Raw genomic sequence first — 16603 nt, forward strand, 5'->3', positions numbered from 1 at the left:
TTCGGTAGGAGCTCTAGACGAAACAGGACACCAAGCCGAACCTGTCCTATCTTGTCATACACATACGCACACACACCCTTATATATATGAAATAAGGCGCTAAATTTACAAAATCTAAGAAAAATTGCTCTCTAAAGCTGTCATATCTGAAAAGCATGAGTATTGTTTTTAATATAGGAGCGACTGATATGTTGATTTGCAATATACTTTGAACTTCCGACAATATTATATAAATAGCATATCTAAGTATCTATAAAAGTCCGTAGGTTTTTATCATCAGCATTATTACTTTGTAAGTAGTATTAACACGCGGATGACAGAATTATCTAGAAATATTGAAGACAATTTCTGAAGGCAAAACATAAGTTGGTTTGTTTCCAAAGGTCATCAACAAGGCAGTAATCATTACTTTGAAATCAGTGACATCTCGTGGCTATTTCACGAAACATTGTTCAATGACATTCGTGCATTTCATGCATTTTTGCAGCGACATGCAATTTACAATAGGTGTTATTAACAGAATACATAGCATGTGCCAAAATGCCTTCACAATAAAAGCAGCATACTCAAGGGTATTAATTAGGAGAATGTTTGTTTTGAGATTGCACAGAATGGAGATAAGTTCACATCCATTCCAAATGGTTTCCTGTCAATATGGCATCAACACTGAGTGGGCTATAGCCCCACCGTTAAATTGTCTTATCCCATCGAAGAACCACATTCAGAGAGGGGCAAACACATAAATAAGGAAAGTGAGACAAAGAGAAATGGTAGAGAAATACGAGAAAGAACGGAGAGAGAGAGAGAGAAAAAGACTAAAGAACAAAGAAAGAGAAGTGACAAAACAAAGAAATGGAGAGAAGAATAGAAATAAAGCCAGAGAGAAAGATATAAAGAAAAGTGAAGACAGAGAGAAAGAAGATGAAATAGAGAAACAGGAAGAATGAAAAATGATAGAGAAAGAAATGGAGAAACAGGACAAAGAAGGAGATATATATTGCTGTGTCTTCCTCTGTTTCCTTAGACTGATAGGAAAAGAAAGATAGAAGGGAAGAATGAAAGAGAGGAATAGAAATAATGAAAAAGAGAGAAGTAATAATAGAGAGAAACGGGAGATTTAAAGAGAGAGAGATAAATCGAAAACAAAAGAGAGAAACAGCAAGAATGCAAGGAAGGGAGAGAGAGAGAAGTAGAAATACAGGGACTATGAAAAGATAAAAAGAGGAAAAATGAATGAAAGATAGAAATAGAAAAGAGAAAAACGGAAAGAATGAAGAAAAGAGAAAATAAGAGAAACGGCAAAAATGAAAGGCAGAGAAGGAGCAACTAAAGAAACAGGAAGAATTAGAGAAATAGAAAATAAAAAGAGGGAGATAAATAGAAAAACAGAATAATGAGAGAGATAGTAAAAGGAAGAGTGAAACAGAATGAACGATAGATAGAAAGAGACAAAGAGAAAGAGATGAATAGAAAAAGCAAAAATCTTAGACACCACCGAAGGAGCTCTTATAAATATTTTACCCATCCTTGAACAAACTTGAATGAAATTCTCTGAGACACCACCATGCGGGAGATGTCCGTTCAATTTCCGGGGCCTATATTCCCAATCTAGCATTCAGCCATTATCTTACCTACCAACCATATTAACAAAGCAGTGTATTAGAAAACGCTAAATCACGCAGCGGTGAAAGTCAGTGATGTCTCCATCGAGTGAGGGAAAGGAGGAAGATTCGCCGTAGCCAAGACAGCGCCGAGAGGCGCTTGGAAATTCCTCAAATGTTCCCGGTTTCCGGAGTAGCTCAGTTCGTCATAGCGCCTGTGTGTTCAAGCGGCAAGAGAGAGATGATGTTGCACCATCTGTTGCAAGGATGGTACTGTTTTGCTTTAATGTGTTTCTTTACGTCGCTTTCCGTCCAGGTTTGGCTAATCGCTACGATGAAGATCAAATTGTTATTCCTCTTTTTCTCTTATTCTATTTCTCATTCTTTCACTTCTTCTGTTTATTTCTTTCTTCCTATTTCCCTCTCCTTCACTCTTCCTTTCTTTCTCTCCTCTATCTCTCTCTCCTTTCTTTCATTCATTCTTTCTGTTTTCTTCTCACTCTTTTACTATTTCTCTCTCCTTCATTCTTCCTTTTCTCTCATCTTTCTTTTCCTATTTCTGTTTATTTTATTCTTCCTCTATCTTATTGTACTCTCTCTCTTTCTCTGTTATTCATTCTTCCTGTTTCTCTCTTCCCTCTTTACTTTCCCTTTTAGCTATATTTTTCTTCCTATTTTTCTCTCGATTGGTTCTTTAGTGTCTCTCTCTCTCCCTGTGATTTATCCACACATCCACCCACCCAAAATTTCCTGATCAACCGTTACCATTTAATGCCCAATGTATGATTATTTTGGCTCTAAATTTACCCTTACACCTATAATTATGAACTTACGTCCTCCCAGCTGGAAAAATACTGGATTCTCTGTAATTCTTTTCATTGCATATCTCTTTCTTTATTTTGTTCTCTCTGTTTTTCTTCTACCTTGGCTTCTCTTTCTACCAATCTATTTTTCATTATTTCTGTTTCCTATTCCTTCTCTTTCGCTCTTTTTAGATTTAGATTTATTCTTTCATTTCTACAATTTATATATATATATATATATATTGCATTTAGTTTATCTTATATGCTGTCTCTTAGTTTGTCCCCTATGTACACATTCTTTCCCCTCCTCTAACAGCTCATTCACTCCACTCGTTCTTCTTCCAGTCTTTCTTCCTCGCCTCGCTTTTCTTTTCCTTCACTTTCACCAAAAACACTCCCACTTTCTCTAACTTTTCCACACTTTCTGCACTCTGTTCCACAACTAATTTGAGTGCTTCTTCTGTTCCCACATCCTCCAGCCATTTTTCCTGAAGGGCGCGCGTTCCCGCGCATTCAAACAGATGATCCGTCCCGTCATTCCCCTTACATATTATACATTCATATGTCCCTACCTCTCTTTTCACCGCACTGTCTCTTCCCCCCAGTCTCAGCCATACTCCTTTCCCTCTTGTAATCAAGGGATCCCACGTTCGATTTCCACGAATCACATCCTACTTTATACAGTACATCAAATTGCGATTAGCCTCTGTGCATAAAGTAATATTTTTAGGGAAATCGTTTCCAATGTCAGGATTCAAGCAATAATAATAATTTTCACTTTAGTTTAATGTTTATATTTGATTATTAAATGTTTCGCTTCTAGTTCCTTCGTTAGCCGCGACGATTGCAACCGTGTGGAATTTTATATACATTAGAGGAACATAAATTAAGAGTTTTTGAAAATAAAATCTTTAGAAATATATTTGGACCTAAAAGGGATGAGGAGACAGGTGAGTGGAGAAGATTACATAATTTAGAACTACATGATTTGTATTCATGTCCAGATATTATTAGAATAATTAAATCAATAAGACAGGTGGGCAGGCCATGTGGCACGAATTGGAGAGGAAAGAAGAGTCCACAGGGTTCTTGTTGGGAAACCTGATGGTAAGAGACCTGTAGGAAGGCCAAGAAAATCGGTAGGGATGGAAAAGAGTGGATATATCTCGCTCAGGCTAGGGACATATGGAAGGCTTGTATTGCTGCAGCGATAAATCTTCGGGTTTAAGAAGGCTAGAGAGTTAATTAGTTATATATTTTATAACAATACAAGGATACACCAATACTCTAACCAGGACTCGAACCCAATGGCAGTGCGACAGAGTGGACCATTCATGTTTTTATGTTTATGCATTTAAAATCATCCACATCTTCCGTTAGTTTCATAACAATAGAAATAAAAGAGAATGCAGAAATAAACCACAACAATTTACCAGCACAGTGTATAACATTCTTTTTCTTTCTTTTCAGGATACCAGCAGTAAAAATGTGATATACCCTCCTTCTGACGAGTTGTATTTGGGAGAAAATTTTACTACAAGGTACGTTCATGTAGTAGTGATGAGTTTTGCAAAAATAGGAAGTATATATTTTTCTAGTTTTAGACTAGAAACAACTTGTAGATCTCAACAACACCAATAAGTTTTTTGCATATTTTAATGAAGCTCAGTGACAAAGGGGGCAAAGAAGGGTCGCGGTCCCACTATTTAATAAACATGTCCTCCCAACTACACCCTAAAGAAAAGACAAGGAAAAGTTGATAAATAAAATATTTTTTATTACAAATATGCTTTCTAGACATATTTTGTGATAACTTAATTGTACTTCTCACCATATAAGTATTCTCCCTCCCTTCTGCCTATTTATTCAATTTTTCTGGCGTTTTATGTACAGTCACCGTCAATAAAAATGGGATACCCAGATCTTGAAATAATCTCTTCCCTGCAAAGCGTTATGTGTGTTGCCTAACTCTACGGCGGTATTGGAAGCTGCCATTGAAAATTTGCTATGAAAATCCACTTATCATTTGTGGCATTTTATTTTTCACCCCCTCTTACCTAATACCGATAGGTGATGAACTTGAAGTTGAACCGCATTGGGATTGTCACGAAAACTATGGATTCCACACTAATATAGGTCGTTTTCGCAACATAGCCTGAATGTTAGACAACCCGAGAAACACTATCGTTGTGCGGATTGTGTAGAGTCACGGATGTCTGTTTGTGCGGAATTTAATATCGATGGTTCTCGATTATTTTTACATGTCACCCCTTCCCACCCCACCCCTATGGGTGCCATGGATGTCTTACCCCAAAATATTATTTCCAGATTGCAAGTGATACGTGTACCAAGTTTGGTTGAAATGGCTCCAGGTGTTCGAGAGTTATGCCGGAACAAACAAATATACACACACACACACACATACATCCATTTTTATATATATAGAAGATAGATAGATTACACCATAGCTTCCTTTTTATTCCTATTCTATTGCCATCTCGGTGTCCGAGCGGTTGACTTCCGATCTCTCCAACGTGGGTTCTGGGGTCGAGTCTTGGCCTTTGGTGCGAGTTGCATGTATTCATCATTCATTGCCGTGATTAGCCAGAAACGGCCGAAGTAAAATAAACCAAATTAATCGACCAATGAACACACACATGGACATGACTCAGCACAAGCCCAACAGAGCATTATACTGGCTGTGAGGCCAGACGCCAGAGCCTCGTTAGTCTGCAAGTGCAGTCCGAGGTGTACTACGTGCAAGAGAGGTTGACATTTGGGCGCTCTGGAGAAAGGCATTCCTTACAGCCCTATAGCATTCTTACCTCCAACTTCTGAGTTAGTAGGCCGATATGCTAACAACTCCATTGCAACACTGTACACCCATCGGCAAAAGTAATACTAGGCGAAATGTCATCACCATTATCATTATTTATTGGTTCAATTTTACAATACATAAAGTAACATGCACAAGTATTGTTAGTTTATTACATTGATCTCGCTATTCTGTGAACCAAAACAGTGTTATGAACTTCGTTTGTCATTTGATCAGCTTGTATCTGCGAAGGCGTATTTTGTTATGTTTTCAATTTAGAGCTGGACAACCGGATATGCGTACCACCGACAAAACGTACCTACCATCCGGGCGGCTACCTGCGAAGGGTCTTCTAATGAGTCTTAAAATATTTGCGATGGGACAAAACGTACCACTTGATGGGACGGCAACAAACATCATTTACCGAAATTACGATTTTTTCTAGTTTTGATGGTTTCCATCACACTTTCGACTGGCAAAATTACTATATAATTTTTATATAGCTATTTTGGCGTGTTTAAAATCAGCTGTGGTTAAGGTGTCCTCCACATTTTTTTCTTTTCTTTTATCTTTTCGTCTTTTTTTTCGATCTTTTTTTTTAGTTATGTCAGTTCTAACCTAACCTAACCTAGCCTAACTTAACCTAACCTAACCTAGCCTAACTTAACCTAACCTAACGTAGCCTAGCCTAACCTAACCTAACCTAGCCTAACCTAGTCTAACCTAACCTAGCCTAACTTAACCTAACCTAACCTAACCTAGTCTAACCTAACCTAGCCTAACCTAACCTAACCTAGCCTAACTTAACCTAACCTAACCTAGTCTAACTTAACCTAACGTAACCTAACCTAACCTCACCTTTGTCGTGTAGGTTGCCTAGAGTATCGTTGTAAATCTTGGTAATTGGCGTGTCTTCCTCTCGAACCATTTCCTTCGCCTCTTGCATAGGCTTCTTCGCATCTAACTGATCATCATTCGGGACTCCACAAACGGGTGGCAGAGAGCGCACCGTATTGGAATGTCCGACATGTTCAAGCGTTTTCCTTGAAGTGGTACGTTTTGTCGCGGAGTAAATATTTTGAAGGTAGATGTTTATCTGAGTGGTACGTTTCGTCGCGAAAACCCTAGTGGTACGTGTTGTCGCTGGTACGTTTTGTCGGGACACCGGACAACCGAAGCCGATTAGTTTTAATTCTGGAAAGCAGAATCAGCAGGGTGTAGAAATTGTGTTCCTTAGATTCTTTAGGAAGTGCAATTGAATCAATTGTGTCAGCATCTACCGTCCGTTACGGGATCTCAGAACGTGGCCCCTGCACTCGATCGCAATCAAACCTCAGTGCTTATATTATGCAGGGGAGGTGCTTGGTGATCGTACATATCTCGTTCCTCACGGTTACCTTAGGTGCGGAAAAGAAAACGTAGCATTCCTTCGGCCTTCACCGCGAGACGTAATCCGCTTATCTTGCACGTGCCTATAAGATAGCTTGGCTGGCATTTTTCTTGGGACAGCACCGTGTGAAGTGCATCGCTCGCGCAAAATACATTGTCGTTGGGACTTTCGTATCCCTGCTGAGATGGAATACGCGTTTTTCGTTCATCTGTTCATTTTATTGAGACGCCGTCGCATACACACACTGGGTTCCTAATTAAATTCATTAACCAGTAACTAAAATGTATATTATGTGGTTGTGTTAGTTCTGTGGGTTGGTCATATAGTGTTAGTTATTAGCGGAGTAGTAAGTACATTGGGGTTACGAGCATGAATTTGAAGAAAATAAAAATTGCAATAAATGAGGTGATAAAAAAAACATTAATATTACATAGATTAATTAATAAGTAACAAGATGATAAGTAAAAAGTAATTATTACATGGGATAATATATATATCAACTCCGGTGGAGATTTAATCAAATTCTTAAGTTTTCAAATATTACAATTATATTCATACAGAACAGAGTAAGATTTAGTTGAAGTTTTCAAACAATTACGCCAACTACGCGTAAAAGTATCTTAATGCAACTTTAACCCCTTGAGATTCCACTGGAGTCCAGCGGTTAATAAACAGTTATTTGTAATACTTAAAATATGTATAATGTAATTGTGCCCTCCATCGGTTAAGTCCCCGAAATTTGCTATTTTTTCCCCCGGGTTGTAAGATGAAAGGTCAGTTGAGGGGCACATTCTCGGTTAAAAGTTCGTGAACACTTTCTCTCACGGTTATGAATAGTGATGCACAATTTGTCTACCGTTGCTGTTGACTGTACACAATTAAAGCATACAGCCAACCTCTGTTGCGTAGCGGAGTGGTTAACACAGCTCGCTGCGACGCCAAGGTTCGCGGGTTCGAATCACGGTGTTATTTGTGAGTGTCCCTTCAATATCGCCATATCATCACTCAGCCTCATCGTGGTAACGTCGTCGCCTTGCAATCAAGGGGTCCCAGGTTCGATGCATCGCAAAGTGGTTCGGATTCACTGTGGGCCCAATCCCGATTAGCCAACCTGTGCATAGAAGTGAACTTTAAAACAACAACTCAACCCTACCTAATCGTCGCGAGTAGTCAAAACGGCAGAAAAGAGACGCTAAAGAACAAAAAAATAAATCAAAGCATGCACGCTATGCTGCTATTGTCCTTGTGCTAACACCGTGTCCGTTCTAGTCCTACATTTAACCCTTTATTACCTTCTTGCATTACAGTTTTATAACGTCTGACGTTCTCATTCCACTTAATTTATTTTTTTGCATCTGTTCTAACGTTCTCGTACCAGCACGATGCACAGAATAGTGCAACTTCCGCCATTCGGTTATCCTTGGTGAAAGAAGAAGAAGAGCCTCGGCAAGGTGCACTGCATCCTACCTTGCTAATTATCCAACGACCTTGAAGGGAAAAGTACTTATGCATATACCGTTAAGGGCAAAGGAAGCCTTCGTAAAGGTTTTCCGAATATACTGCTAAGTGTGCGCCTACCTGCTCCGTGCGTTTGATGGTGCTGCTAATTCCTTAGCAGGGACTAAGTGTATTAGAAGCTTATTCTAAATTCTAATTTGTGTGGGAAGAGGATTTTTAGGACAAGGATTTGCAGGAGGAGTGAAGCAGTTTTACTGTCTGCCTCTTCCTTTTCTGATGCAAACGTTTTGGAAGGTGCTCTCTTGTTTGTTGTCCTTTGTTTGTGCACTGAAAAGGCTGGGTTGAAGGGATTGTCATTCAAATCAATGGCTCCATCTATGAATTTTCTATGAATGGGCTCAACAGTACTCTGTTTCCATGTTATTTATACTCTCTCTCTCTCTTTCTACCCGTTCTCCCCTCCTCTCTCTTTGCATTTACATACATATATTACTCTTTCTGTTTTCACTTTCTTCCTTCTTATGTTTCGCCATACCTTTTCTTCTATCTTTAATTGCTTTCCACTCTTCCTTTCCTCATCTGTTTCTTTCTCTGTGTATTCTTTCTATCTTTAGTTACACATCTTTCTCTTTACGTTCTCATTACTTCTTATCTATCTTCATCTTTCATTGTTTTCCTCTGTTACTCATCCCCATTCTCTTTTTATTCTGATTTCTTCCTCGGTTCCACCATCTTTATGCTTCTTCATCTGTTTCTCTATCTTCTTCTTTCTGTCTTTAGCTGTTCCATTGTATTCCATCTCTTCGTTTTTACCATTGCTTTCTCATCTCTTGCTTTCTATCTTCATTTCTTCCTCTACCATTTTCCTTTATATCTTCGTTTCTTTCTCTGTTCTTCTTCCCCCTTTTATCTCTATCCTAATCGCTTCCTCTGATACTCCTTCTTTATTCCTCTTCCTTTGTTTCTCTACCTCTTTCTTCTTTCTGTCTTTAGCTGTCTTCATTTTATTCTCTGTTCACTTCACCTTTTTCTTTCTATCTTAATTTCTTCCTCTGTTTCCCACATTTATCTTTCTATCTTCATTTCTTCCTGTATCCCTCCTCCTTTTTTCCACCTTCACTTATATGTCTGTTCATCCATCAATTTTCTTTCTATCCTCATTTATTCCTTTGCTTTTCCCACTACTGCTCTATCTTCTTATTTCTATCTTTATTTCCATATTTCTTGTTGTCTTTGTATCCTATCTTTCTTTCCCCTCTCTGAATGTGTTTTGTTATTTGCCGTCGCTTTTCTGCCACTTCTTTTGGCTAATTGCGACGATTAGGGTGAGTGATGATTAGGCGAAATTGATGAAGCTTCACGCACCAAGAACATCCATACCCAGACTTCATTTCTCTCTGTTTATCCACCTTTCTCATTCTCTCCTTATATCTTCCTGTTTCCCTTCTTTCATTCTATAATTCTTTATTCCTCCGGTTATTTCTTTCTATCTTCCTTCTCTACATTGTTTCCTTCCTCTATCACTTTATCTTTGCCTGTCTCTTTCTCTCTTCACTCCCTTTCTCTGCTGTTGAAAGTTTCTCATGCAAGTCTAAGTTATTTGGGGTGGGCTGTGGTTATTGCACGAGGGTTGCGTCATCTTTGATTCAAGTAGGTACTTGTCTGCATTGAGAAAATGTCCTTAAGCATCTGGTCGACAATGGAAGAGATTGGATTCGTCTAACTGTAGTTTACGGGTGTGCTAACATAGCACTCCTTTCGTATTCACACTCTTTGTTGGCGACAAGGCTGAAGGTGGTATACTAATTTGCTCTGGCGCTTTGCCGAGGGTTATTCCTGTATTGGCTATAGCGGTTTCTTGTCCTTCATACACAACTCTAGAAATACGTATACCACGATTCTCTATACGTAGTGGGTTTCAATAGTAATGTCCAGCAGTGGTGCCAACTAAAAAAAGAAAACACACATAAACTAGTTTTATGAAGCAAATACAGTACTAGTGAAACAACTCCTGTTCCACACTTACATAGTTCACTGTATCATCTTTCATAATACCGATATTACCAGGAATAGTAATAATGTATGTAGTTCGGGGATACTTTAGCACCACGACACCTGTACACACGGAAAATGTTAAATACTATACGTGCTTCCATCCACGTGATTTAAACATGCGATACTAGCGCCATAGCTCCCATGATAGATAAGTCAGTTCAGCACTGAAATGCGATTCAAAGTCTTTGATCGAATTATACACATAGATTTGGTATATAAACTGACTTGCCAGTGAGAGGTTGGATTTAAGCGTGAGGATTACAATATTGAATTACAAAATGTTTATAGGAAATTATAGGAGGGGCTACTTTCTTTCAACCAACTCACTTTCTTTTTTTCTTTTTGTAAAATAGATAATTAAATGCTTCATTCTCCCGCCATCTCTCGACTCCAGAAATGATTAGGTAAACTTTCGTACTTTGCTTCTTTCAAGCTTATTGTATGAATTTAATAATAAAATGAACCTTGTTTTTCATAAAATGAACTTACTTTTCTCTAATGTGAATCAAAGGCAGTACATTTGAAGCAGAATATGTTCCGCAAATTTTATCTGACCAAAATAATTTGAGTAAATAATTCGGCATAAAGGGTGTGTGTGGGGGGGGGGGCTTATGTTCTACATTTTGGGGGGAGTGCGTCATAGGCCTTGGGGGGGATGAGCGCCCCTGACAGGCAGTACCTCCTACCTAATAATAATACCTATCGGCGCCAAATTTGCATGTGCATTGATAGATTGTGTGAAGTTAATGTATTACGCTAGCAAGTGACAGTTTGAGTAAGGTCTTTTTTTTCAATAACTGAAATATATGAAAATTAAAGTTTTTTTTGTTTCAATTTTTTTAATATAACCAATCATAAAGATTTTAAGCTTAGGAACACCCAATAAAATAATAAACATATAATTTTAATGTTTATTTCTTTATCATCTTTCCCGTATGTCATTTAGCTGTATTGCAGATACACGCGCCACCAATCAGGCAGCCAAAAAATCTCCCCAATACACACTATTTGGAGAAAACCTAGGGTGGGGTTACATTAGACGTTTAGTTACGACTAAAGGGTACAATGAGAAAAGAGGTTTGAGTACCGCTACCCCAGTGAGCTGGCTGGGGCGCCTCAAGTATCTGAACGCTCAGCGAACAACGGCCAAATAAGCATTGCTCGGCGAGCGCTGCTCGCTTCATCGCTGGGCGAACTTGATCTTTGCTCACCACAGGTTTGAGCCAGGCCCGTAGCCAGGCAGAATCCAGGGGGGCTGAGCCCCCTGGCACTTCCTTTAGTTCCCTTGACATTAGGCAAAACTATTTTCTGTAATTTCTTTGCAGTGAAGAGTGAAAATATAGAGATAAGATATTATTTTGCTTACAACTTTTGTGAAGGATAAATTCAGAGAACATGAACAACCGCTAATACATTTGTTCGGAGAAGTCGAAGTAGCGGCAAGTATTTAGAAGATTCTCTTCTCTAGACTCTAGAAGGTTCTTTCACAGGGGAGCTGTACTTTCGCTGCCCCTGTTGCGACCTCCCACAGAAATCTGTGACTTTGATGACATCATGCAAATTCCCTTCGCATCTGTGTCAAAGGTCAACCAACAGCTCCCAAGTTTTCGGAACGAAGGGGAGTTTCATTGCCTCCGCCGGGGGTGGAATGTACTGTAGGCAGTATGATTGTATATCGTACATTCTTTCTTCTGTGATATAAATATCTATATCATCAAATGTAGTATGGGGTGTGTAGTGAGGGATGATGTCAGTAGCAGTCAACACTTGAAAAATCTATGTTTTAAAAGATATAGAAAAAATGTAGTATTTGTATGATGTTTCTAAATTTCATATAACTTCATGACCCCCCCCCCCCACATAATTTACCTTCATTTAATACTGTTAAACTTTTGAAAATTGGACTTGGGTTACAAAGCCCCCTGATAACCTTCAACCCCCCCCCCTGGAGATCAATTCTAGCTACGGGCCTGGTTTGAGCCACAGAATATATCGTTTTTGTATTTCGTTCTCGGCAGGAAAACTGTGTGAGGGTGGCGGGTTGGCGGACAATGAGGAAATATTTATGATTAACGGCTTGCAATATAGAGTAATTACAGAGGAAGTTCAAACAATGGAAGGTAATATAATATTCCACTTTTTGTAATTGTATTAAAATGAAAGTGTTGTTTATTTCAAATATACACCCTAGTTTTGCGAGGGTGTAAAAATGAAAATATCGACAGTTTTGTCTACATCAACTATTTCCATAATTAACAGCTTTTCAAACACTGAAATCTTGTCCACTTAAAGCAACCACATTGATCACAGATTATTCAAAGGCACTGATATTTTGATCAATGAGCACGCAGCGTCAAGTAAATGATCTGTCTACTCAACGAGCGAAGATCTTGCTCAGCGAGCGTCGCTCAGATACTTGACGCGCCCCTGGACTAAATCGTGACATCTGGTAGCCTTGGGACACTGTGCTTGGGACAATCCGCTGACAGAGAGGCGTTGAAAAATTAATCTTGTTGTAGTGCACACGGAAAGGGAACTGTATTTACTGCAAAAGGAAATACAGAAAAGTTATGTAAAAGAGAGAGATATGCCTAAGCACAACTGAGACCAATTAGCTTGCCTCCGCCAAGAACAGAGCCACTTTCACTTTTCGAGGGCGTCAGCGGTTCTTTGTAAAAGTATGAGAGAGAGAGAGAGACAGAGAGAACGGGTGCATGAACCTTTTATGGCTCCTGCCAAGTGCGAGTAGGGGTAACGCATGTGGGTTGCGTACGGCTGTGTCGTGCGTTACCTGCGTTTTACAGCCACGCCCTCGCAAGATCTGAAAACGCAAAACAATGTCGCTTTGTAAACGGTACTCGCATTGTTGTGTTCATGTGGGGCTGAAAAAGAAATGTTTGGATATAAAATAATTCTTGACACCCATTGTTGCCTTGTTGCTCGTATTGTTTGGCGCCCTCTGCTCTACTGATTCTGTGTATCCCGTGCTCTGGTGAGCTGATCCGTCGATCTCCCCCCCCCCCATCTGGAAATTGCCATCGTTCATTTCAAATTATCAAAACAAGAAATCGCTAAATTTTCTTGTTAATAACAAATAAAGTTCAGTTGTTCAGTATTCGAACAGAATAATCATTTCCAACAACATTCTCTTCGTAATTACAGTAAAATCTCGTTAATACGGACCCCGATAAGCCGGACTTAGCTTAATCCGGACAGGCCTAAAAAAGAAAGAAAAATAAGCAGAATGCAAGGTTTTAAATGTGGCTAGAAGTCAACAAGAGAACTTCCGAAAGAAAAGGCAGTCAACCACTGATGAAAGTCTGTTTCCCGCAGACTTTGTACTGTACTGTATAGTGTATTTAGGCCTTTGCCCTTTAACCTTTAAGTGGGTATCTGGGGTCTAAAAATTGTTTTAAAAAAAATAGCCTTAAAAGTTGGCAACACTGTTCATCTTTCCGTTACCTTCATGTTGTTTACTCCTTGAGAGGTAGGTCTTTTACTCGCCCGATTGTTGTGCGCTGGTCCACAATAACAAAGAGCTCCGCTTTCTGGGGTGTTATCAGCACCCCAACTACCTACTTGCGTATTGTTTTAAACTTTATTTTGCTCGAGTGTTGCAATACTTATGGCTTTTCTTTTCTTCGAAATGAAATACAAGAAAGAACAGGAACATGTCAAAAAGCTATTAGAGTTATTCGACGTGGCTAGTAGTGCAAAAGAAAAAAAATATAATAAAATAAGGAATTGTCCCTATATAATAGAAGGAAAAAGGAAAATTATAAAAATGTCCTGAAAAAGTTTCAAATTTAGTTATTTTCATTACTCGCAATCTTACAACCGTACAAATAATGTAAAATTACATATATTACAGTTATAATTGTTACAAATATAACTGTAAGTGTATTTTTTCTGTGGGGTGTCGTGAGCACTTGTGTACAATTTGGCCACCTACCTACTTAAAGGTTAAATACCCCATAATAAACGTGTTTTGTTGCTATAGACGAAGTTTTATTGCATTATCTACTGTCCTTTTAGGTTATTTAAGTTAAACCGGACTTTCGTTAAACCCAGTAGCGTACGCAGGATTTCATCAAGGGGGGTGTTATTTCTAAAACTTTTTTCAAATTCACATTATCATTGTTTTATTATACTTTAATTAAATAATAATAATCACAATTAATTAATAATACTTATAATTAATTAATTAGCTACATTAATACTAATAATGCTACTAATACCACTACTCCTACTATCAAGTAGTAGAGATCTACATAAATATAGTATTTATGAAAACATTAGAACGAAATTACTTTCTAGTCATTCGATTTTTATCAAATCCTCGGAGCATTTTTTTGTTTCTTTGTTACGAAATAATTGTCTGGTCAACGAGGTGAGACATTTCAAGGGTGAAGAAATACAAGAAAATATATTAAAATAAATTGAAATAATCAAAGTATGGAACTCATCCAAGAAGCTGCGGTGATCTGGTCGGTAGAGCATCTGACAAGTGACAATCACGCGGGAGATCAGATTCGATTCCCGAAATTGGTTGGAATTTTTCCGGCTTCTTCCCCGCATAAATGTCCCCGATAATTCACATCTGGATTGTCTCCCTGTTCTTGCCAACAAAACATTTTACAATAGTTAAGCTTATTGTCGTTTGGATAATTGTCTAGTCAACAAGGTGACACATTTTAAAGAGAGACATTCAAACGTGCTGCGGTAAACAATACAATGGGAAGGTGGACTGGTGACTATATTCTTGTCCGCCTAGCCTTTGTCTATACATTAGCCTCTTACAACGTACCAATAACTTTATTTAGTTAATTCTCATTGTTCACACAAAAAAAATACATGTTCGTTGAACACTGGAGTACGTAGAGGGGTGGCCGAAATATTTTATTATGCATCCTGCCCTCCAAAACGAAGCCATGTGCTATCCACATTTATTATTCCAGCCCATCCGGTACGGAAGTGTCTTGAACATTGTTGCAACTGAGATACAAAACAACTTTTTTCTCTTTTAAATCATAGTTACCCTAACCTAACCTCATAAACTCGTGTTTATTTTCAAGGCATCACTCTGAAAGACGCGTGTGTTTGGAATGCTGTGCTTTTCTCCATGCTGCATGGAAATAATAATTCAAATTATTATTAGTAGTAGTATAGTAGTAGTAGAAGTAGTAATAGTAATATTATTGTCCCAGATCTTTGACTGTGAAAAATTGACCATTTAATTTTTTTTCCTACAGCATCTTTCATAATATTTCACAAGCTCAAGGGAGGGGGGGTTTAAACCCCGTAACCCACCCCTTGCGTACGCCACTGGTTAAACCGGTCAACTTATCCCCCCATTAGTCCGGATTAACGAGGTTTTACTGTATGTCAAAACAATGAAGTCAGGGAAAATCACATTAATTGCTTAACTTGTAATAAACCGTACACAGACAATTATTTTTACCTAGTGCAAGGCCTGGGGCAAATGCCCGGGTTGCCCCTCCTTTCAGCCGCTTCTGCTGAGGCTTGTCTTGTCCCTTTCACGATCTCTCATTCAATTTTCAAATATGAATACATACAATAGACCACACGCATATCTTCTATGCCTGCTACACCCGCTTCTCCTGTGCAAGATCCTGGAATCTATTTCTAAGGCTTGATTCACATCTACGCTCATGTAAGGAGGTGTTCGTTAATTCTCTCTAATAGAGCACTGCATCGGACCGCTTTCGCTCGCTCAAACTCGTTCGAATCTCCCACGCTCGAGCGTGCTATGCTCGATCGTATCGCACTCGTAGTGGAATGATTGGCAACGTCCCCTATTACAGAGCCTAATAAGCAGCACTGTGAACCTAAAACCCATACATGGAAGGAACCACTCTATGCAATTACAATTCTAAATAATAATTCCGTATGATATTATGTAAGACTCAAATACAGCACATGTGAAAGCATGCAATATCTACAGACCGAAACGTAAAATGGATACACATGCTGAGAGACCTGCCTAAGCAATTACAAATATCGTATCACAGTGCAAGAAGTACGTGTCATCATTGTTCACTTACCGAAAAGGATAATAATATTCTGCGAAATAATAAAATGCAGTTTTAACCTACAATCGAACATCATTTCAATGTGACAATAATCGTAGAAACATAAAATGTCAGCCTAAGCAGTTTCAGCCCATAATCATTTTATTTTCACGAATCTCGGTAAGATACACAAAACTGCATTTTAACATGGAGATGGTGACTATGTCACTTATTTTTCAATTTTACATCGCCTTTTACTTCACGATCCATACTTGATGGCCCACTACCATAGACAAATGACGGAAATACGTGTACTAATAGGGTTCGAGAGTTCGAGTGTATTTCGCTCTTTCGGTCGTTTTTCGCTCGAGCGGAAGAACTATCAATTCTGTGTGCCATCTATCGTTGCCCGTGCGAACTATTTGCCGCTCCAGCGAAAAAAAAACGCT

The 16603-nt window shown here is 38.7% G+C and overlaps 1 protein-coding gene across 1 annotated transcript in view; it reads left to right on the forward strand.

The window, feature by feature from the left end:
- pot (zona pellucida domain protein papillote) overlaps nucleotides 1-16603 on the forward strand; it is a 139839-nt gene that overhangs the window by 45861 nt on the left and 77375 nt on the right. The window contains exon 2 of the mRNA XM_083110111.1: nucleotides 3875-3945. The gene's annotated coding sequence lies outside the window, so the exon portion shown is untranslated. The remainder of the gene's footprint in view (nucleotides 1-3874; nucleotides 3946-16603) is intronic.

The sequence above is a fragment of the Lepisma saccharinum genome, chromosome 23 (assembly GCF_977018435.1).
Source record: "Lepisma saccharinum chromosome 23, izLepSacc3.1, whole genome shotgun sequence".
NCBI classification, from domain to species: Eukaryota; Metazoa; Arthropoda; class Insecta; order Zygentoma; family Lepismatidae; genus Lepisma; species Lepisma saccharinum.